General features: G+C 35.4%; 1 protein-coding gene across 2 annotated transcripts in view; it reads right to left on the bottom strand.

Annotated features, from left to right (window-relative positions):
* Nucleotides 1–25,652, bottom strand: part of LIN7A (lin-7 homolog A, crumbs cell polarity complex component) — a 140,892-nt gene that overhangs the window by 49,233 nt on the left and 66,007 nt on the right. The gene's annotated exons all lie outside the window — the stretch shown is intronic.

Here is a 25,652-nt window from a genome sequence, read left to right on the forward strand (position 1 = left end):
TACAATTGGGAAACTATGAGGCCCTGTTTTACTATACTGCCCATCTGAAAAGTGGATAAAGATTATCAGTTTAGTGGGTAAGAATGATATTTATGGCTTTAGCCATAACTACAGAAATTATTGAAATGTGGTAGTTAAAAATATTTCCCTTCTAAACATACAGGGGTGAGATTATAAAATCTCTATCAGTGGTAAAATAAAATGTTTCATTTAAAATAAACTGAAGTATGGAGAATGATATAAAGATATAGTTTGAGGAAGACACTTGGAAAAAATAGTATGGTTAAATATGTTGGACTGTACGATAATTTTGAATTTAAATAATAAAGTCATAAAAATCTATTGCATAATACATAGAAGTAAAAGTCCATTTGGTATTATACTAGAGTAGTTTGGGGCATGATCCATTTGCTCTTGCAGTAAAGAATGAAATAGGAAAATTCTTATTGAAGGCTTGAAGGGGTATTTTTTCCTTCAATCTTATTTTAAATGCTTAAATCAAAAGTGGACCCCAAATTTGATTGATTCATTCATATAATAATCATTTTATTGAGTATTTAGGGTCAATGTCTTCTCAAAATTTTTGACTGGCTCACCAATTCTCAAATACATCTGGTTAAATCTCCACAAATGCTGACTCATCATTCCCAGGTGACATGGTTAGATGGAAATGGAGACAATGGTCTGGACCAAAAATGGAGGAATACAATTCAGAATATACCTTGTAGTGCTGAACCTCTACCAAACAATTTAAGTGGTCCATTTCTATGGGAAATCCAAATGGGAATGAGAACTGCTTCCAGAAAATCATCTGTAGAATCTGTAGTATATTACTGAAAATTCTTCTATCAGAATAACTGCCAAATCATTTCCATATTAGTTCCTTGAAAGTGCATTATTTTGTCTCATGGAACTAACTTGTCGACAAAAAAAAATTCTACTTATTTGCTCTAACAGCCCACATTAGAGGAGGATTTTATCCTACTTATTAATGACCTCTCTCATACCTGACCCCCCTTGCTCACCTTACCCCACTATCTCTTGTTGAAAGTACTGCCTTAGTGTCTATGGGGGCTCCCACCACCAAACACCATCTACATTAGCTTCATTGTCAGGTACCTACCTGACCATGTCACTACTGTGCTCTTGACTGTCTGCTGCCTTTAGTGTCAAAGACCCAGAGTCAAATCCCTGTGGGAGTCAGGCAGAGACAATAATGCAGACCCCAACCTTCTCTCTAGTCTTATTTTCCTACCTCCTGTCCTTGGCTCCCACCATTCCTCAAGCATGTCAAACTCTTACAATTGTCCTTTGTACAGCCTGTTTACTCTGATTAAAATGCCCTTCCACCTGGCAGACACTTAGTTATTCAAAATTAACAGGATGATTAAAGGTCCAATTCAAACATTATTTCTCTCTCAAATGTTCTCTGCTTCCCTCAAGCAAAGTGAATCTCTATTTCCTCAGTTCCTGGCCATCTGAACTCATCTGAGGTTATTTTGATTAACTTCTTCAGGGAAAGTGACTACTTTGCTTACATCCAAAAATGTTTATGAAGACAATCATTTAGCAAATAATTAAGAGGATGTCATCAACTGATTAAGACAAAAGGTAATTTTGTAAGTGCTTGAGATAAATACCTAATAAATATCACAAATTAAGAACAATTATCCTTAACATCCTAATTTGAGTGTTCAGTTGAAAAGCTGGATATGCAAGGGACAATACTGACTTGATAACTGCACAGTCTCTGCAGGTGGCTTGGAAACAAACCCTGGTGTTTCACTTTCTAGTTGTATGATGGTGATCAGTTTAAGCCCTTGACTTCTCTGGGGCTCAATTTCCTTATATGAAAAATGTGCCTTACAATAATAACTCAGTCTTCTATGAGGATCGAATAAGAATGGAACACTTTGTCACATGTAGTAAGCTAACAAAAATGGTTATTATTTTTATTGTTGTTATTGTTTTTAAATGTTTTTCATCTTATCTGACTCTGGGATTTTTAGTGAAGAATCTCCCAGGACTAGTATTCCACAAACATTGTTTACAATGAATTGATCAAAGACTATAGTTTTCAACTAGGGGCAATTTTGACCTCCAGGAGACATGTGACAATGTCTGGAGACATTTTTGTTTGTTACCTATGGGAAGAAGATGGTGTTACGACTAGCTAGTATGTAAGGGCCAGGGATGCTGCTCTTCTACAGTGCACAGGGAAGCCCCCTGCCCCAGCAAAAAACAATGTATTCATCTGTCTGTAGTGCTGAGGTTGAGAAACCCTGATAGAAGGAATAGAGCTTTATCTTTTCTTCTAATATGCAATGATTAGTAAGCCACAAAAACATACTTGTATAGCACTGAGTAAGGATTCTCATAAATGTTCAGTAATTGTAGGAGAAAATTATGATTTTGGTGTGCATTTAATGAGGACTTGGATCAAATGAAATGCTAACTATTTTATATCTATGAACTGATTTACTTTTCCCAGTTTATCATTCAGATACTCTCTATACAAGAGTGTATGTTATACAAGGACAGCATCGGGCCACTAGTATTTTGGTAGCATGCATGAAGACAGGCAAATAAAACAAACATTTCTTTATATTTTGAATAAAATTACCTGTGAACCTTTATCATATATAATAAAATACATAAAAATATATCAAGTAACATATACATATATGTACAGTGGCTGCTGGTACACAAGGCCACCATTCTGAAACCAACAAATTCATCACTTCAGTTGAAAAGGGAAATAGCACTTTAATCGCCCTTCATGATAACATCCCACAATTAAGTGTAATAAACCCAGTATTATTATCCATCTTTTTTTTTCCTATAAAATACAATATATTCTGATTCCTTCATCTTTAAAAGTGAGACAAAGAGGATGTAGTTTGGTTCCAGAGTCAGGTCAAAGCCTGGGATGTTAATTCTGTTTCCATTAGCTGTGTCACCTTATGAACTCCTTCTTATTCTCTCATTTTCTAAGGGGCAAAATGGATTCTTGCCTGTTCTTTTAAAGGACAGTTATGAAAGTATTTGTAAAATTGTGAAGAAAGTCGTTATGAAAAGCTAAGATATTTTACCATATATCCGGATATAGTTCTTCAAGGGAAAAGAGGAAATGGTTGTATGAGTCTTACGGGAAGTGGGGCTTGGAGTCCCAAATGTCTGATAAACTTCACCACAGCATTTCTCAGTATAATTCCCCTGGGTTTAATTCCTAGTACCTGTTCAGTCATTGTCACAAACTCTAGTACAGTGTTTTTACCTGACATTTCAGCAGTGGTAATTTCCCAACTTTGGATAAATTTCACAAATTCAATCACATTTTCTATATTTAGAATTTATTGAAAGCTAATGAAATTTTACAAAGATAAAAATGAAGGCAATGGGGTTTTAGTGAGCTGATACAGAAAGTTCATTTATTCACTTGTTCAGTCGACATTCATTTCAGAATTATTCTAGTCTATGTGGTTAGGCGCCCGGCCTAAATTCTGAAAGAAAAAAAGGCTGTTTCTAAAACTTCCAAAGAACATTAATTTTCACTGTGTAAAGGTTATTTGAAAATCTTTAGGTGACTAACTTACATTTTACTTTTCTTTATATTAAGAAGCAAATGGACTACATTTTTTGGATAAAATTTATCATTGAATAAGGAACGAGTACAAATGAAGTCTAACCTTCACTTTGACTTCAATTCATTTACCAAGTTTACGATAGCATTCCTTTTTAGATAGAGTTTAGCTAGAATTCTAGTATGAGGGGATTTTTTGCTTTTGGAGTTTCAGTATACAAAAGCCAGACAATGTCACAAAATGATTTTTTAAGTGTATAGTTCTTGATCTTGAAAATTCTGATTGGAACAGAGAGGCAGGAAAGGGATGACACACCCATATCATGAGTGTCTCATCCTAGATCCCTTTTCTATGAATCTTTAAACAACCTACTATCTGCATAACCTAAGTTTTCTATTATGTAAAAAAACTGTCTATAAAGAGTCAAAGAGGATAAAGCACATGGCCTCATGAACTGTAACCTATATTCTTTTTACACTCTTATTATAATAGTTATAATAGCTGTATTTCTGTTATTACTACTACATGCATAGCTGAGAGGCCACTGAAATGATACCTTTAGAGGTAGATGCTCAGTAGGCATCAAGTTTTTCTTTGACTTTAAAACTAGATTTTGAATGTTCTTCTATGTTAGTAGAATACTTTTATTGCCCTTTGTATTTTGATGTTATTTAAAATTTTCTATGTAAGGCAGACACTAGGTAGACTCACCTACTTACACAATCCGTATTTTCAATCCACTCTCTTCAACTGGTCACATGTTCTCTCACTGGTCACATGTCCCAGTTCTGGCTAATGATCATTCAACTGGAATTAGGTGAGAAGCCTCTGAGAAAGTACTGTTGTCTTGGAGCGAGTGTTGTCCTGCCCCCATCTGCTACTTCTTGTCCTGAGTGTACATATAATCAGCTCTGGCTGCAACCTCCAACTTCCAGGGGAAGGACATACAAGTGTATATTCATCAGTTCTGATTACCTGGGTTTCCTGTATCTGTACAAATAGTTGCCTGTCTCTCCTCTTGTAATGAAGAAAAGTAGTCCTGTTTGCTGAAGCCAGCGAAATTGGATTTTCTGCTACTTTCAGCCCAAAGAATCCTTGATTGCTGTATTTTTCAAGTAAATTTTATATAGAACTATGCTATTTTTAGTTTCTTTTCTTCTAATCCCTCTAATTCTGGAAGTTATAATTTTGTTCATTAGAAATTAGTGCAGATTTGTTAATATGAGGGACTTAGAATCTGAGGACAGACAAAAATCATAGTTTTAAACAAAAGCAGAAACTAACTCTTAGAAAACAGTGTTAAGAAAATGAAAAGATAAATGGAGTAGGAGAAAGTGTTTGCAAAATGCCTGATAAGTATTTGGTATCCGGAATCCATGAAGAACTCAAAAGTTAATAATAGGAAAAGAGTCATATGAAAAACTGGGTAAAGTATTGAACAGGTACATCATCAAGGAAGACATAGGTGGCAAATATAAGAAGATAGTCACTAGAGAAATTCAAATTGTAACTACAATCGGGTTCACCTACACATTTATTAGAATGTGTTGGATTTCAAAACAATACTGATAATATCTAGTGTAGGCAAGAATTTTGAACAAATGGAACTCTCACACACTGCTGGCAAAAATACGAAGTGGTACAGTTACTTGAGAAAACAATTTTCTATGGAGATTAATGTACATTTTCTATAAGATTCATTCATCTACTCCTAGCTACTCATCTGAAATAAATACAAAAGTTATATTCATACAAAATAAGATGCCAGTAGAAGCTTTATTCATAATTGGCTCAAACTGGAAACAATCCAAATAGCCTTCAGCTGTGAATGAATAGCTAACGAAGGCAGGTATGTGCAATGGAATAGTATTTGGCAATAAAGAGGAACAGGAAGCTCATGGATATAGCAAAATAGACAAATCTCAGATGCATGCTGCTGAGTAAAAGAAGCAGATTCTATAATAATTTCATTTATATGACACTCTGGGAAGGGCAAAACTATAAGGATTAAAAGTAGATCAAAGGTTGCCATAATCTAAAGGTAGAAATAGCATGACAACATTTTGCAGGATGTTTAAAGTGTTCTATATCTTGATAATGGTGATAGCTTCATCATTGTACATGTCTATTAAATTCCTTAGAACAGTCACCAAAAGGGGGAAATATTACAGTATATAAATTATGCTTCAATAGCTTGATTTTTAAAAAAGCAGAAAATATTTTTTAAGATATGGAAAAGCAGTTGGGCACAGTGGTTGCCTGTAATCCCAGCAACTTGGGAGGCTGAGGTAGGAGGATCGTTAATTCAAGGCCAACCTCAGCAACTTAGTGGGAGCCTAAGCAACTTAGTGAGACCCTGTCTCAAAATAAACAATAAAAAGGGCTGGGGCTGTGACTTAGTGGTAAAATGCCTTTAGGTTCAATTCCTAGAACTGAACCAAATCAAACCAAACCAAACAAAAAACAAAAGAGAGACGGGAAAGCAAGAAAAATTTTTAAAGAGATGAAGGCATTTATGAATTTAATCATGGTTTTGGAAACTGAAAGTAAGACTTTTGAAGCATGAAGATTTACATATATCTAAAAAGTATTTAATATATTAAAAAAACATTAAACCCTATCCCTCAAATTTTATGAATGTACAAAGCAACAGGTATGCTTTAATGGATAAGAGCATCTCTTTTGAACATAGGATCCTCCAGAGATTTTGTAGATTCTCATTATGGATAGACTGTTAACTAAAACATCAATAAAATTAGACAGGATCAGATGAACCCTTTTATATCAGTGATTGGAAAATGTAAATAAATCTTTCAACAACTTTGTGAAAAGTGATAATGATATTAGTCCAAATCATCTCAAGGGGGAAAGAAATAGAAAGCCATATATATTTAGAATTAACAAAGAATGAGAAAAAAAGGCCACATGGGAAAAAGATATAGTCCAAATCTTAGTACATTATAAAATGCCTTATGGCTTGTTATATGTGTGGTTTTTATTATAAAATAAGAATGTCTTGTTTTAATATAAGAAATATATAATAATTAAAATTAATATCTATACCTACCTATAATTTTTAAATGGATTTCTTGACAAGTTGAATAAAGAAAATTTATTCTGTGTATCTGACCTTAAAATTCATAATTTTACAACATTAAAAATAAAGATTGTACTGCTCATATTTCTTTATAATTATATGGCACCTGCGCAGTTGGACCACATTCACAATACTATGCCATGATATATATAACCTAATACAGTAAAAACACTGCAGGCTTTCTGAAAGCTGATTTTAGGCCAGGGGAGGTATCTAAAATGAATTTGTGAGTCATTTATGGTTTAAATTTAGTTGCATTCAGCAGGATGAAGTCTATGTCTACAAAGTCAAGAGCCCTGATGTGAATGCATACTATACTTGTTGTGACTAGAATAAAATAGAAATACAGCTTGAATTGCCAAAAAATTATTTTAGGATGTTTTGTAGAAATTATTCCAGATCAACTGGAGAATTATTTCATCTAAAAAAATGGCAGCACCTCTAAATTTTATTCAGGGCTATAGCTGCCAAATTGTATTTCATGTGTATTTTCACATGTTTTGTAACTGTGGAAAACATGTTTAAAATCACAGTATTAGAGTTCCTACAAACTAAAGAGTTTAGGATATGAATTTCAATATCAGTCTTTGCAAAATAAAATTAAGTTAAATTAAATGACACTCACTACTAGAGTGAGATCATCAAAACTCAAATAAATTCAGGAAAAATCCAAGAAGGATAAAATTCCAGAGTAATTTATTTCAGTATTTCTCTCTCTTCAATCGTCACTTCTGATGAAAACATGCCATTTAATGGACAGAAAAAAAATATTGACAGGTATAAAGAAGCAGTGAATATCTCTTTTAGGTTGAATGACTTAAAGAGAGGATTCCAGCCATTAAGGAAGGTGTCTGATGGTATCACTGGTAATATCAACCTGACTACTGACATTTTCTTCCAGAAATAAGCTGAGGACTTGGAGAGGAAATATTCCCCTTGGTTCCGTGATAACTATGCCACGTGAAATACTCTTTGTCCTCAAACCAGGAAGAAGACAAATGGACTCTTCAATTTTTAATCACAATGGACTTAAAAACCTTCTTTTAGGCAATTAGCTTCATTACTTCATTACCATTTTAAACTATGCTAATGCAGTGGCTAATGCCTTTGGCTGTATAGTGCCATGCAGTGCTTTCTTTCAGCACTGAAGGGGAAAGCTTGGTGCACATACTGTGATACCACTATTGTATTCAAGAAATAAAATCAGCCTTACTATAGAGTCTCCTTCAACTGTGCCCTGCCAGGATACATCTAACAACCAAGTCATCAATAGGATGGCATTACTTATAATTAAAAACAAAAGGGAAACATTGAATTCAAAAGTTGAAAATGAAAGTAATGCTTTGGGACTAAAAATTTCTAGTCTTCTCTCACCTGATAGCTTCTGCACACCTGCTTCTTGACTGCCCTGGTATCCCTATGGCAGGCAGACCTGCTCATGTGATTGGTCAGCACTTGGGCACTGTATTAACATAATGGCTTTATTAGAGGTACTGGCAGTGTCTCTTTGGTAAGTAGCCACGAGATGCACCATCTTCTCTTTCTGTAGCCATGTCTTGGATAGGGGTTGCCTATTTGGGGGCAGATGTAGCAAGTGCTCTTGTTTTACATTCTACCTTCTTCGGCCAAAACAGATGCCTTAGGTTCAAGGAAAAGAGAAGGTTCACTGAGATGTGTGGGTCCAAGCTCCATTCTCCAATCTGTATTTTACCAGAAAGAGTTGCACTAGAGAGTATTTGGGTGTTTTCATGCTGATAAAGTGGTGTTTTGTTTTCCATTCGTTTGTGGTGGTTTCACCTTGCCTCATGGGTCAGTAATGCCTGAGAGGGAAGGATGGGATGCAGAAGAGGAGTTGAGGCCTGGCTACGAAACCATCTTAATAGCTCCAAAACCCCAAGTCTACTTCTTACAGCCCACATGTATATTTCCATGCTCAGCTGTGTGACTCAGATGTCATGCTGCAAAGAGATACATGCCATTTATAATTTGCTTTAAAGGATAATAACTAGACTACAGCTGTAGAAAAACTGAATTGAAATGGTCCTTGCTTTGTGACCAATCTCATGTGTTATAGTGAATCGATGTGAAAATGGTATTAGATTGAAGAAAAATACAGTCTCAAATTGCAAGTATTCTCTAGTGTTTGGATTTAGATGTAGATGAGGAAAAATTTTGGACAGGGCAATACCCTTGAATATCTAACTACTTGCCTACCCAAGTTATAAAGTAAAGGGTTGTTCGTTTGTTTTTTTTTTTTTTTTTAAATACCACTTACAGATGAAGTCCGAGGAGAAAGGCACATTAAGAAATAGTTCTAGCATGCTATCTCTTAAAGGATGTGTAAGAGACATAGGGACCCTCAATGATTGTGTTCTTAAATCACTTGACAAAGAGGATTCAATGCCCCATTGTGCCTGACAGTAAGTGGCACATCCTTTGGTTCTGGTTTGGTGGGGACTCAGCAGGGAAGCATAAGGACTATAGGTGTAATATTGAACACAGCCTTCAAAAATCTTTGCCAATTATGAAATTTCTAGAAGTTATTTATATTACGTGCTTTAAGTGTATTAAAATGACTATGCTACATACTTAATTTTCTAAAGGGAACGAAAAACACTTTGTTCAGTTTTATGGTTTCACAACTAATTATTCTGTTATATAAAAGCGGAATAATTAGTTGTGAAACCATAAAATTGAAGAATGACTCTAATTTTAAAAAACTGGGCAATTAACCTTTAATTTCACCAGTAATTTTTATAATTGATTTGTATTTCCAATGGGTTCTTAAAGCATATAACTTCCATAAGGTAGTGCATATTAATTTGTACAAATAACTTAGAGAAAAAAATGAGACCACAAGAAACAGCATTTCCACAGGGTCCATGTGGCAGGTAGCCAAGCCACCAGGAAGAAATCTCTCTCCTGTAGTTGTCCAGAAAAAATTCCCTTAAGGCAGCTCTTCCCTGTTCTGTCCTTGTTACACAGCCAGAGTGCCCTATGACAGGAAATGCCTGAGCAAAATTTTGGGGAGATGTCATTTCTAATTAGTGTGGCACTATTCAATGTGACTGGATTATCTCTGTTTATTTGGGGTAAGATTCAAACAGAATTTTCTTAGGTTCAGTCTTCTTTTTTTTCACTGATTGGATTATGATGACATGAAATCTCATGAAGAACCCCAGAGTGCTGGGGTATTGATTCAGCAGTTTTGAAATTAACATTGTACATAAAAGTTTGCAAGGGTTGTATGATCAGTTTCTGCTGAATATAGATCTTCCTCAGGAAAATGAATCAATCATTTTATCAATTATTTTGAAATCAATAGATATATAGTGTCATTGTCCTAGGAGTCATATCAACTTTTCGAGTAACTACTGAAAAAAAGAATCAAGTCAGTAACAAAGGACCAAACTAACTATTCAGTTGGTTGAATTAAAATTATTACAGCTAATAAGAACATTGAGATGCAGCCATACAAATACAGAACAGATGAACTTCAAATCAATTTCTAGTTTAAATATGTCTCATAATATTTGAGACATTAATACTTCATAGCTAATACTTCTTTATAAATGGATTAGATTTAAAAGTAGACTATTAGAGTTTGGCAGGAAGGAGATGTCAAAAATGCAATCAGGGAGTAAATTGAATTGAATTTGGTGATGGTTGGTTTTGGGTAAGAGATGAAAGGAGGTCCAGTTTGGTGACAGCAAAATGCATGAGATAATGATAATGAAATTGTTTTTGGAAATGTCATTTGAGTTCTGATCTTCAAGAGATGTTCAGTAACAGATGAATATGTAAGTCTGATACTCAGAGAAAAATAATTTGAGCTCTAAGATATAATTTGTGAGTCATCTCTTTAGTTGGCTTACAGAATTCTTTGTGTCTATGATATCCTTTCAGAGAAATTTAAATTTAGAGTTATAAATTGCAATTGTGAGGGGTTCTGACACCTCTTTATATAACTTATAAGCCTACTATTGGTCTTGATTGAACACAATAAGCCAAGGCATCTTTTTTTTTTTTTTTTTCCCAAGTGAATTATATCTGGGAGAAAGGGAATTCAAAAAAATAAACTTTTAAGAAGTGATTTTAAGTACAAATAGTTCATATGCTGTAGAAACTTTGTATAGTATAGAACTACACAAGCAAGAAATTAAAGTCATTTATAACTCCCTACCAAGAGACAGTCATTGTTAACACTTCATGGTATTTATTTCTAGTGTGTTTTATTTACTGATTTTCAAAGATAAATATTAATTCAGTCACTACATACTTTTATAATCTAATTTTTTGTTTTGTTTACTTTTTGTGTGATCTTGGTTATTGTGGCAGCTCAGCATATATTAATATTCATTCCACTTTAAATCTTAATTTTATTCCAGATTGAATGCATCATAACTCATTTAACCAGTCCTTTAAGGAGGGGCCGTTTTGTGTTCTCATAATCTGTACTGCAACACAAATAATTTTGGATTATCATCTCTTTATGACAATTTCTTCAAAGTGGAATACTGAGACAAAGCATATGCAATGCCAATGCTGACAGATACTAATATGTTGCCCCTTTGGCAGAGTTTTAGCAAACTCGAGTCAACTGACCAAATTGATTCCAGTGCATACCAGTGATTAAAATGGAAGAAGATGGGTCAAAAAGCAAACTACATCTCCTGGGGAGAGATAATTTATGACCATATGTCCATCATGGGGTGAATGAATAAACTAATTATAGTGTATCTCAATAATCTACTTCTACTCAACAATCAAAAAAGAATGAATTATTAATTCATGCTACAATATGTATGGTGTTAATTTTTTGGAGTGAAAGAAAGCAAATGAAAAAGTACACTCTACAATTTAGATATCTTTTAAAGTTAATAGGACTTTTTTAAATTTAGTGCTGGATTCACAGCTAGTTGTATACTATTTTACCTACTATCCCTGGTATAGGAAGAAAATGGAAAATGATTCAATTCACCACTAATAATGTTACTGCAACATATTATAAAAGGATTAGAATTACATCTAATACAGAAATAAGGTGTAAATTTTAGGAGAATTTATCAATGAAAAATGGATGTGAGACAAGTATTCAAATTGTAAAACAAAGTCTCTCCTGACTCATAGTCCAGATTAATATCAACTACTCTCCAGATTTTTCCTTCAGTAAAATAAAGTTGGGAATAATGCCTCGGAAAATATAATCACCATTCTGATTGAACTGTCCAGCATCTGTTCTGTCCTGACGGAATTTGCTTTCCTGTCCTGGAAAGGAAGTCTTTACAAATCGTCATGGTCCATTCAGGCTTGTGAATGGACTATTTCAATTTCCCAGTAATGCTGGCAGGAATCAAATTCTTCAGAACCCAGAGCAACTAGATAAACTATAAATTTCTTTGGATTTGGATGAACTAATTTGCATATTCTTCACAAATGTCATACATTGTTTATTCTCAGAAAAAAAGTAGATTAGGATGTATTGTACTGAGATCCAGAAGGACATCTTCAATTTCCTGTATGATTTCTCCAGAGTGAATCCTGTGTAGGAAGGTGGCATCCTTCCTTACTTCAGTGCAATGAATAAAGAGCTGATGCTTCCAAGCTTCATTCTGTCACTGATCCTCCTGATACCCATCAGCAGTTTCACTTCTGACATCACACTCTTCTCTGCCACCTCCTTTAGTAGCCCTTTGAGTGTGGGAATGCAGTCTGAAGATGCTGTTATGTTTGCATTGAGTTTCTGAGGAACATCTTCTTCACCAGGTAGCCTTGAGAAAACTGTCTCCTCATGCCTTGAAAGCTGGTTCAGCCACGCAAACCCATAGCATAACATCTACATCTGGGTTTCTACCCTCTTTCTCATTCCTAAATTTTTTTCTATCTTGACCAGCTACTACTTTTTGAACATATGCAACTTGCCTCTTCAGGATTCATGAAACTGCTAAGCCTTTTCTTGTGATGAGAGGCAGCTTGCTCTGGAGGTCTCATGTGGTGACCCTGGTGGTCAGGGGACTGAGTACACAGGGCATAACACACCTCTAGGTCTACTTCACAAAAAAGGGTCAGAATCTGATGGTGTTTCTTGCACAAGCACATTGGTGCCTGCCTCATTCTTGTTGATAGTGCTGTGGGATAGTTCAGCGATTTCAGTCACCCTTCCCAGCTGGGTGTTCTTTCTGAAGTGTCCCTCTTGGCACTGGTAATGCCAAACAGGCAAGGAAACCTGTCTAGTAAATCTGCCAAGACTGTTGGATGCAGGAGTGACAGAAGTTGTGCCCACATTTGACGGTGAAGAGATTATGGAGGAAGGTACCAGGTAATGTGCTTACAATTGCACATTACTTGGGCTGCTAGCTGCTCTTGGCAGTTCAGAGGACAAAAAGTCAGAAAGCAAACATGACTCCGAGGTGCCTGCTAGTTCCCAGATCAGGCAGTTTTGTGCGGAGCCTGTGAGGCAGGTATCCAAGAGTTGCTTCTGAATTCATCAAGATTGTATATAACCTGATTTTTCACTTAAAATACTAAGAACATTTCCCCCATAAATTTAATACTCTTCACATTGTTTTAAAGGTGTCATCATTCTCAATCTTTTAAATATACCAGAGCATATTTATGAAAAAATGAATGACACTCTATTTTTTATTGTTATGGTCTAAATGTTTGTGCCTCCCTCCTCTTTTATATTGAAATCCAGTCACCAATTTGATGATATCAGGACCATTTAAAGACCTTTTGGATAGTAGTCATGAGGCTTTCAAAATAGATCTCAAAATGGAGAGATGGAAAACTTGGTCCTTTGGCAAGGAAGTTACCAGATAGCTGAGGTTGTCCCAGAACTATCTATGACCAAGTCCTCCAGCTTATACTAACTCTACTGTGAGTGAGGCACAATTTGGTGATCTATGAAACATACAAAAGTATATCTGTCATATTTTACAATTTTTAGGTTCCCAAGAGATTATGAACTGTGATCCTTTATGTGATGCCATTGTAAATCTAGGCCTGATCTCTCCTCTCAAATCATTTGTATTGAAAATGAGGACTACGTTGATTCTTGTGATTCACAGTAATGATCTATGAGGTCTTTACAGATGTCGAATTATCAAAAACTGAACCATCACTTCTATAGAAAATACAGGGTTAGGTTCCTATAAGCCTCTGGTCATAACATTTTCACTGACCAATCAATTCCTAAACTTTGTGTGTGTGTGTTTTTGCTTCTTGTTTAATACATATCAGTGATTCACAGTCGCTGAACTCAAGGACATCTACACCCTAATGCATGCCTGAGCAAAGCTTATTTTTCATACATATTTTCTCTGTAATACACATTACAGACCTCTTGTGCTTAAGAACACTGACAGCAATTCAGCAAGGACTATTTTAAATAGCAAAATCACCGAAAAAAAAAAAAAAAAAAGCACAAGAATGTGACAAGTGTGGTACTGAAGAGAGGGTGAAAAGCGCCCTTAACTGTTGGAGAGCCAAAACAAGAAAGGCAGAGCACTGCTTGTTCATCATCAGCTGGGAACTGCAGTTGTATGGTTCAGAATCTTCAATAGAAAAAGAAGCAACAGAATGAAGAACTCCAGATCACGCTTGCCATTCTTCATGCCATCCCAACTCATCATTACTAAAACATGAAGATTATATTTTTCACAGAAAGGAATTTTCTGTGAGGGAAAAGAAATCACATCTTTTCTCTCATGTTCTGTTGCATTCAATTTATGGTTCATTCACCATGCTAGTATCTGTATAATTAATCTCATAAGACAGACATTAGGTCTATAAAATAATCCCTAGGTCCTGATTTGTAACCAAAGATGACCTCTAGCTCTTAAAAATGTGCAGTTTTGATAAAAAAAAATAAATAAATAAAAAGAGGGAGAAAAGGAAGTGAGATTTTTAAGGATGTTTACTTACAGCTCACTTCTAGTTCAAGTTCATTCATTCAAGGGTTAAATAGGCACTCACAAATAATGGTTATTGTTTTCCATTTTCCTATAAATTAAAATATGTAATTGAAGTAGAGCAAGTAAATAAGCATAATGTAACTTTTTTTTTTTTTTTAAATGAAGGTAGACCCTTAAAATTTCCAGGGTTTTTTTCTGCAAAAAGGGAGTCAATGTTTCCTTTCAAAGCAGGCACAAAATCAAGGTGTGAAGGTGGCGTAAACTTAACCAAAGTTTATACCAAACATGAATTGTATTGTCTTGAATTACCTGGATTTCCCATGCTCCTTGACCTCCTATTCTGAGGAGCTGTTTAATAATACACCCTAGAAAGTATCATGGTCAGTCATCTAAGAAAGAAAGACATCTCATGATAACCTTCCTGGTGGTAAATAGGTTTTGAAAAAAGAATATTTTGCACAGGTAAGTAATTTAAAACATTTTTTTGTGTGTGACTTAGCAATGGATACAACACATATTTCTGGTCCTCACTTCATCCTGCACCCTATCCAGTGGTGTGGGTGGGTTATGATGCTTAAGAATAGGGTAAAGGACATCACTTTTGTGTATTAGATGAAAATGCTTTTTCATAGAGCTAACTAGTAAAAGGCTTGATTTCTGAACAATAATTATTCTTTTTTTTTTTTTTTTTTTTTTCTTTTTGCAGTGCTGGTTAATGAATAAGGTCCTTAAACATGCTAGGCAGGGACTCGATCACTGAGCTGTACATACCTCATTTGCTAAAATGTTCTTTGGAGGAAAGGAAGGCAGCAAACATTCACTTTTACTTGAAAATGTATCTAGAATTTTGCTTTTGCTAAAACTTCAGCTGAATTTTGCAGATGTTCAATTTTTTTTAAATAAAAAGAATTGCTAAAACATTATTTACACAGATATTCTTCCATTATTTCCAGCTTCTGTATGTACATTTCAAAAGACAAAGTCACATTCATAAGTTTAAGGGCATAATACTTATAGCAAGCGTATTTATTTCTATGTTGAAACTGAATCAGCTGAGCTAGACACAAGGTTCAAGATGACATGGCAAATCAATTCTAAAAGTCAATTTGCAAGGCTTGAGCTCAGTGCTCTAATTATCTCCATTCCACTCGTGGCCTATATGAGATTTTGTAAAAGTTGTTCCCATATCAAGACCAGATAAAGTAAAAAAGTGAAAAAAAAAAAAAAAAAAAAAAAAAAGCAATGAATCATTTTATTGCTGCCATAGAACACAGCAAAAACCATGTTGAAAAATAATAGTTGTTTACATTTGCCATGTTAGGATGAAGGCATCTGAAATTTTTGTTTTGAAAAATGATTTTTTTATTTGCCAGGAAGTAGGCATGTATTTTCATTAGGGACATTGTTGGAAAATCCCCACAAAGAAAAAAACATCTGCATCATTATCACTACTGTCAGAAAAATTCCCTGGCATGCAAAGCAGTGAATGTGCCTGTCTTAGGCAGCAGAGATGCTAACTCATTAAAGTGCCCAGACCTGAAAATGAACCAAACTTCATTTAACTTTGGGAAGTGATATGCCAGGTTTAATTATAGTATGGAAGAAGAAAGGCATCAAAAAGCAACATTTTCTATGTGAAAAAAAAATTTCATAAGACATTTTCTCTCCGAAAGAAAAAGTAGGCCAGTTTTATCAATGTGAGAAGATTTGAATCTGAATGTATTATTAACCCGCCTTTGGGGATGACAAAATTCTGTCTTTGTATTTCCATATCCTTCAAATTAAATCATATGAAAACTTAAGTTCGTTTGGGAAAGGGGGAGGGGAAGCTCAGCAAGTTTTAATTAGGCTGAAGTGCTTCATTAGTACCTACCCTCAATCAGATAAATGCTATCAATTCAGATGGATCCACAGACTCTCTCAAACACTGATTATTCCTGTCACATTTCCCATTCATTTTTATCATAGATAATTGTCAACAGTATTCCATTAATACTGTTTTCCATTAACAGTATTAATGGAAAACAACCTTCAGATTCTATACCTGTTTCAAAGTATGTAGTTTCCTCTTAATGTTCTTTTTGCCTACCTGAATACATATTTTTAAATGTCATTTCTCAAAAAAATAAGATTTGTTAGTCATATTTCCCATCTGTGATGCATATTATCTATTATAAAATCAAAGAAATCTTACATCATTATGATGTATGTAATGCAAAGCCCATTAATCTGTCAGTTTACCAGGTTTGTTTTTAAAACCGATTGGCCTATCTCTGATGTCTGATGGGGATGCCTACTGATATTGTAGCCATTCAGTCTTATAATCTTCCTTGAAGTAGGAAATCGAGGACTGAGCCCAACAACTGAGCTATGGAGAAGACCAAAAGTACCTGTGAGATATCCAGAAGATCTTCCCAGAAACTGGAGGTTTTCACTAACATCTGTCAGATGATGATGTTTGTGGTGTGATAAAAAACATGGCTGGGGTGATTTAGGGGACTGGAATACCTATTCTTGGATGCACAGTGGCACTGAGATCCTCAAAAAAAATCCTAAATCCTGTGTATATGGCAAATGAAAGCACAAACTGGGATAGGTAGCTGTATTCTGAATCTCGGATAAGGGGAAGACAGGAGCTACTGCTCTGTGACCTTACTGGAGAGATAAAGGGGGACCACTCTCCCTCTTCAAAATAAGATGGAGACAGCTTTCCAGAGTAGAAGATATAATTTCTTCTGGATCGTGACTGAATCACAGAATTGTTGATGGGATTTGCTGTGATCTGTCAGGTGTTTTGCTTGTATCACTTCATGTGAAGTGTAAGTCACTTTGGATCCTTTCTTAGATGGTTTTCTAAATCATTATTTAAACCAGGAAGGAGATGAAACGTTAGAGGGCTCCTATATGAATAGAAGCCACAGTAGTTAAAAAAAAAAAGAGGGTTTTGTATGTATGTGTGTGTGTATTTGTGTGTGTGTGTGTGTGTGTGTGTGTGTGTGTTTGTGTGTACCTGTGTATATGTTGTGAGGGGGTTGGGACAAATGACAAGAATAACTCATCTTCCTTTCTTGAAATTAGATATGATAGAAACCAGTATCTAGTTCTATTATGCAGATATATTCTTCAAAGACCAAATTTAATAAAGATGGAAGGAGTTTCTCACTTTTCATTATTTTACATAAATTAAACTACAGGTTATTTAATAGATACAAAACTTTATAAGAGGAAATAATCAGTGAGGCAACTCTAGCAAGAGTAATAGGTCCTTGATTGCATTTGAATATGATTCTATTTGATTGCTATGTAACTGACTTAGAGTTCCTTTTGAAAATTATTAAAGCATATTTCTGACTATTATTCCCCTCTTAATATTGTTTCTGTGTTATTATTCTGTGTAGCTACGCACACAATGTTTTCAGTTTCTTTTTTGTTGTTTACATTTTATTATTTCAGTTAGGAAGAATTTGGATAGAAATGAAAGTTATAATTTAAAATGGCTCAAACCAGATGGTTCCCAAATGTTGCTGCACAATGGAATCACCTGGGGAGCCTTAAGACACAGGGACATCTGGCTCCCACCCTGTTGTCCAGTCAAATTGCAGTGGGTTTGGGACTGGGCATCAGGGTTTTTAAAGGTGCTCCATAGTCTTCTCAGGTGAAGCAAAGTTTGAGAACCATTTGTTCCAACACTGAAAAAATGCTAATAACAAGAAAGTTCAAGTAAAGTGAATCTAGACAATTAGCTTAGGCTTTCATTTTGCTATCAAGGTACCAGGTGTTTATTCCAGTGGAATCCTTTTAACATCAACTTTGTCTTTTTGTACCTGTTCTTATAGGTATTGAAAAGCAAGCTCAGTTCTATAAACTACATTCCAGTAGAAAGGAAGGTATCATCTGTTCCCATGTCTCTTTTAATAACTGATATTTGCAGAAACTCACCCTTGGACTCCCATTCATGCCATCTCCTTGGCCTTTATTCAGAATTGAAGGTCCCAATACCAATCTAATCATCAATAAGGAGAAAGAGACCATGACACCTGTCTTGGGTTAAGTCAATCATATTTGGCCGCCTCGATGAGCACAGGGTGGCCCTTTCCTGAGTTATACTGCTGCAAGGTGAGAGGTGGGCAGTAGGCACCTGATTGAAATCATGTTACTGCCAGCTACAGAGAAGAGGAGGAGACTTAGTAGGAAACCTGTAGTATTTCCTCTATTCTTTTTTATTTCATTCTACCCTATAGCTTGATATCTCCTTGGATAGGTCTCCTCTTATGCAAGACTTTTGTGAATTTTCTTCTTCTTCCACTCCTTTCTGTATGTGAATATTGCACTCCATAGTAAGGAGAAATGATGAAAATCTCAGAGGATTATCAACTGCAACAACCCCATTCCCAAACAATATTTTGCTATCTGGCATGGTCTTATAGTAAAGTTCAATTGCTGACATTTTTTTTCATCTTTAAAAATATTTATTGTGTAAGAGCTCAATGTCGCTAAATATCATTTCTATTCCATTTACACTTTGCTAGGGTTTGCAACCAATCTCTTCATACCTAGAAATGAGTAGAAAAACATTCTGATGCACTTGTTTGATATTGCCAGCTTAGCAGATTAGTATTTCAGTTTTTTTTTAACTTCAGGTTTATAGTCCAGATGAAAACACTTATCCCTGAAGTGTTACTGCACTGCCAGCAGAGCAAAGGGAAGGCTGGAAACAGCTGTTTTCAGCTTCTTATAGTGAAATAATGGATGGTTAGCAACTTGACTGAAACTTGGTAACACTGCTTCTCTCTGATAATGCTTACGTTACCTCCCACAACAGTGTAATAGTAATTATGAGAGGCCATCTGCCTCATCCAAGGTTATTATCCACAAAGTTCTTCCAACATGTCCGTGTTTGCAGACCCAAGGATAAGGAGACATCTGTCCTACTGGTAAAAGACGAAAGAAACTACAGGAGATGTGTCTTTCTTCACTCATGTGTTGTCTTTCACTAGAATTTAGGTCAAAGTTCTTAGGAACTAATTAATTCACTAGACTAGTGGCTAGTATCTCATTTAAATGTCCCACACCAGTAGATCAAAGATGCTTCTGGCCCAACTGTGTAGCAGAGCTGAATTGCCTGGCTTTAATTAACTAAATGAGGATGTATAACCTATTAGATAAAATCTCTGGAGGCCAGAACTTGCCTCAGGGCTGGTTTCATGAGGAGCTACTGTCAGACACGATTACTATCAAATATCAGGACAGGCTCACCCGTGGGGAAATCCTAGAGCAGAGACCATTCTCCAGTGTCAAAAGCCAGACCCATTGCATCTGAACTGCTTCACTCAGACACTTAAGGAAGGTGGATAAGAATGTGATACCCAGTCTAAATAATGACACGACTGCCAGCAAGATGCTGTAATATAAAGCAGAAGGTAAAGTTAAGGTGGCCTGAGTTTGGTCAAGTGGAGAAAAAATACTGGCAGGTAGCAATATAAATAAAGACATCTCGATCTATTTTTTTAAGAAAAGGCATGTGATTCGTGAGACAAATGAGCTGAATCTTCCACAGCTCAAGCAAAATCGTTGTGGGATCTCACTTGGACAGTTTAAGATGTATATATTTTCTAGTCACACATCAACACAGCATTTCAATTTTACTTAGAGGATTCTGCAGAGGCAGGAGATCTGTGGGCATTTGGTCGTGCTTTGTCTTTCCAGCCAAGTCCAAGGGCTTGCTTGGTTGGATTGCTTCCTAGGATGGGCTGGATCCATCTTCAGGTAGATCCATCTGAGTACCACGGGAGAAGTTTGGCAAAGATGTTTGGACATAAAACCATGGTCACTGGTACTCTCTGATTTTTTTTTTTTCTAAATCACATATTTTAAATTTAAAAAAATTTTGGGTATCATTTCTCTAGATAATATCTATTTTTGAAGATTCTAAGAAGTAGATGTCCACACGTTATACATGTACAGTGAGAAATTAAAATGACTATATAGCTACTAAGAGCATAACTCAACTAGATTATGCCTAAGGTTTCATATATACATATGAGTACATACGTATATTTTTATATTTTATATTTTATACGTATATTTTTTTCTTTGGCAAATTGTCTTTATTTTAGTCCAACAGAAGTTACACTTGAATTCTCCCAGCTGTGGCCTGGCAAGTAATTGAACAAGTTATCCTAACAGTGTTGCATGTTAATCAATCACACAAAATACAAAATTATGGAACTGGATATTTCCAGTAGGCATTCAACATGAACTTTGGAGTTCATGGGAAGAAAGGTAGGTGCTTGAAAAGATTAGAGACTATGCCTTAACAGGAAAATTAAGAAGATATGGCAATATTTAACTTAGGGAGAAGAAAGCTGTTTGTCACAAATCTCTGGGAATTTCATCTGATGCTTAATAGATTTCAGGTCTATCTAAGATCGCAGAATACATGTTATTTCCCTTTTGTGATAAATGTACAAAATGAAAAAAGGATATCTTTGGGAAAATCCAGTCATATACTGCACAAAATTGAGTCTTCTGTGCATTTTAGAAAAAGCTGGCTCTTTCCGGCTCTTTTCTGGCCATCTGCCAGAAAATTCTAATAATAATTATACAAATCTAGGATAGCTAAAAACAAAAACAAAAACAAAAACCAAAAAACAAAAAAATCCAAACAAATATGAATAGTTCCCCTGATGATGTGTGTAGTGGATAATCCTACTTGGTACCCTTGAGAAGTAAAAGAGGTGTTACCCATGTAAGTATACCCTTTCCTTCAATGAGAAGAAAGGCGAAGTGCGCCAGTCCACATGAACAGAACTGATGGCACACAAAGACTGGGCAAGTTGCAATGCAGAGGGTGGAGGAAAAGCTGCTGCTGTGAAAGGAACAGAAGTGGGCAGCATAGCACGCACGAGGCCTAGAAAAGGTGTGCTACCCCTCAGTGATCACCACAAACCCAGCTCTGTGTTTGGTACCATCATCTACATCATCTATGGATTACTGGGTCACAAAAGAGGAAGACAAAGTCTCTTGTAAGTACAAAGTATAAACAGGAGGAAAACTTACTGAGCAGAGACTGTGGCTAGACTATGCATTGCATAGTCATGGGCATCACAAAGCTCCTTCTCTGGGTGCTAGCTGCAAATTGAAAGTTAGTATTTCTTTGCATAGGGAAAAATATGGTTACTGCACTATCCTGGGCATATTCACATTTACAAACTTGGGGCCTGGTTTACCTTCGAACATGAAAACTACTAGTGTGATACGTCTGTGTGAATTAACAGCAAAATTTCCTCATTTTGTCTGTGATAGTGTTTCCTTCATGGGAACATGGTCTAAACTAAACCTAGACGGTCATAAAACTAGTAACTGCTACATTTATGAAGGAACCACTATCACAGACAAAATGAGGGAATCTCAGCTGGAGGACCGTGGCGGGGAAGTGCTGGCCATACAGCCCATCTCGTCGAGTGCCTGCCTCTCATGCGGGAGGCTCGGGTTCGAGTCCCCAGTACTCTGGGATTGTGGAAATAACAAACAAACGAAACCCTGAGGGCCATGCAACCTTCCCTCCTTCAGTCACATCAGAGGTTGAAGGTGGTGGGAAGACAGAAGGCAAAGAGAGAAGTCATTTTGCTTTCAAAGGTCATGTCATAGGGGAGGTAATAGGGGAGAGTGGGAAACCAGAAATGTCCTTGGAGTTAGCACACAAAGTATAATAAATTCATTTTCTAAATAACTTGTTACATAACAACAAAAAATTTAATCCACACAAAGGTATATTTTTATAAAAAGGTGTATTGAATTGTATAAAATAGTCTCTAAAACATTATTACTGCATTAGGAAAGCAAGTCAACGAGTTTAATTATAATACAACTACTTTCAAATCCAATTAGTTTTATATAAACTAGCCATAACATGTTTAATTTGCTAATACAAACACCAATACCATACACATAGGAATATATGTAATTAAATAAACATGTTTCTTAACCCTTATAAATATTGCTTTATGGAGTCAATAGTTGTAAACATCTCAGCATTTGCCCTTGAATAAACAAATAGCCAGCTAGATGGTCAACTTGTGAATATTTTCCCTGTAAACTCATGTTTAATTAAATATTCATTTTAAAACAACTTTCAAAAGTAAAATAAGTATTTGATGGTTATAAATTTTCTAGAATCTTAGAACAAACAAATGCGAACTTTTTTATAATTGGGAATCAATGAGGGGAATTTTAGTAATTTTTTACAAAATGAAATATTTTCTAAAATATCAGTATATTGATATTTAAATTATTTTCTTCACAATCAGGTCATTATGATTATTTAGCAAATGAAATTAGGATAGATGAAATGTTCCAAGATTTTTCTAAAGTTCTAGCTTCCAAGAGACCAGTATTCATTATACAAAAATTCAAGGTGAAGAAAACCAATTTGTAGAGTTACATGTTTGAATAGTGGACTTTTCAATTTTTGTCTTTGCACCTGGCAATGGAAGTATTTCAAAGTCATAATTAGAATAATAATCAATTTCATTAGTTCTTACTTTTTTGCCATGGTGATTAAGTCAATAGTTTAAGTGGACTATATTACCCAAATTTATTCTTTCAAAGATGAAACTATGAATATTAGGCATTATTCAGTGATTCTATTACTTTGAATCCTACCGTCATGGAGATCTGGAAAAATGCTTCCCTCAGCTATAATAATTTGCCAAAATTAATTAAGGCAAATGAACATTCTAAATGAATCTCTTCCTCTTAACTATTGTTGAATAATTGCCTGTGCTTGACAAGATATTTTGCATGAAATATCAACAATGTGATTTGCATCACACTCATAATTACAAACTCTTAAACCCTAGTAATTAATAAATTATTGTCCTTTCCTGGAACTATCCTTAAATATTTAAAATATTTATTATTGAGAAGTTCTGTTGAGTTACTCTGGGGGCATACTTTTTAAGACCTTGAAAATTTCATTGGAATATAATTGGCAAAGATTTTTTATCAGGATGGAAGGATGTATTTTATAGTTTGTCTGGAAAAGTCTGTTTTACTCAATGTCCAGTGACCCCAGTTCCCTCCATGTGCAGTGGTAGTTGGTTTGGCTCTATCCTGGGAACAGGAGTAATTACTGTCCCCTACTTGAGGACACCGAATGCTGGTCAAAGGTACTTTAATAGAATTCAGTTACAATTCACTTTCTAAAATAAGGAGTCAATGATAACTGACAAGCAGATAGTCACAATGGAAAAAATTAACATAATATCGTTTCTATTGGAAACACTGCAAGGCAGATTCTGTAGTTTTGCTCTACTGCCAGTAAACTTTCCCACATTGTCTCCACATAGATTTATATTTCTCTGAAAAGTTAGACCTATCTATAGAGAGATGTGTGTGGCACCACATCCTTGTTTGACTGTGTGCCTGCTGACTCCCCAGGCTGGAAAGACCTGAAAGTTGTGGAAGAAGATACATGAAGAAAGTGGTGTCAAGGAAATCAGTGTCAGAGAAATCATCAACTACCCTGGGCATTCCAGACTTCTCTCTTGACCTAAAAAAAGACTGAAACACACTATTGCCATTAGCATGGAAAAAACACATCTGTCCATTGTCCCCAAGGTGATGCTTCTATCAATTCTGCAGACCTCCATAATTTTTCTGCCATTGGTTTCACCGGTCACTAGCCTCTCTTTCCAGAAGCAAGACTGAGGAAAGGAGAGGAGCACATGTCTGCTATCTCCAGTCCCTCAAGTAGGTAACACTAAGTCGAATGTTTTATCATGTTCTTTTGGTTGTTTGATTTGATTGATATGTTTGTTTATGGTTTTTTGCATAGCCCCTAAGACACTTGGAAAAGTGCCTTTTGAAATTAGTACTGTCTCTTGGGTAACCACTGGTAGGCTGGTTATTAATGACTGCACCTCTAGGGACTAAGATAGAGAAAATGAACAGGGGCTGGACAAGTCTGGGATGTCCTGTTCCTGGAGCAGCATGGAGAAAATATAGTTCAAAAAGTTTCCAAGTATTGGGCTTAACAAATACTAGAGGATGTCTTATTATTTGTCTAACATGTTCACATGGAAAGAGTGAGGTACTTTAGGAAGACAAGATTACCTGTGACTGATTTCCTTTCCTTTTATTAAGGAACAGGTTTTCTTCCAAAGTGTGACTATTGGTTGAAAATTGTTTCCATGACCCCAGTGCTAACTTACTAAGAGAAAAACTAGATCATGAAACACATTTGTTAAAGTTTGGTCTTGAAAACACTAAACTATTACAGAAAGGGTTGAAATTTTCTAGAAATGTCATGATGGTTTTCTTGATACAGTATCATGTATACAGTGATTAATAACTAAAGTTTCCCAATGCCTCATGGAAAATTGGATAAATACATGAGAGAATATATTACCAGTACATTATAACACAATATAATATATGAAATGTATTATAATACACTATACAATAACCGTCTTGTCTTAACTGAGGCAACAAAGAAAAAAAAAGAACTAGAAGGTAAAAATTTAAACGAATCATTGTTGGTACAAATGGAACACCAATATGAATAGGGATTATAGAAATGGGGATCATGGTGCAGTTTTCTTATTATCTTTACTCATTATTGAATGTAGTGAAAAAATGGTCTATGTTTCAGAATGTTCTATTTTAGTCACTGCCCAGGGAGTAGAACTCAACTGGGATTCAGGGCATTGATTTGATGCTAACTCAGGCATTAAGTAGCCTAAGGGCCACCTATACTTTTTGCATCTTATTTTCTCATCTATAAAATGAAGTGGTTACAGAAAATTAAGGTACCAAGTGGATCATTTTTAGATTTGGACCCAAACTCCTATTTTTTAATGAAAATATCTGCATACATTGACTTTTCTGGAGAAAGGACCCATGATTTCACCAGATTCACCAAAAAAAAAAAGGTGAACAACAGAAGTAGGTCTTCCTGGAACTGCTTTTAGCCTTATACACATTACTAACTTTATGTTAAATACAACATAAAATCCACAAGTTACTTATTGACATGAAAATCCACGTTTTACA

This window comes from Sciurus vulgaris, assembly GCF_902686455.1.
Source record: "Sciurus vulgaris genome assembly, chromosome: 5".
Lineage (NCBI taxonomy): Eukaryota > Metazoa > Chordata > Mammalia > Rodentia > Sciuridae > Sciurus > Sciurus vulgaris.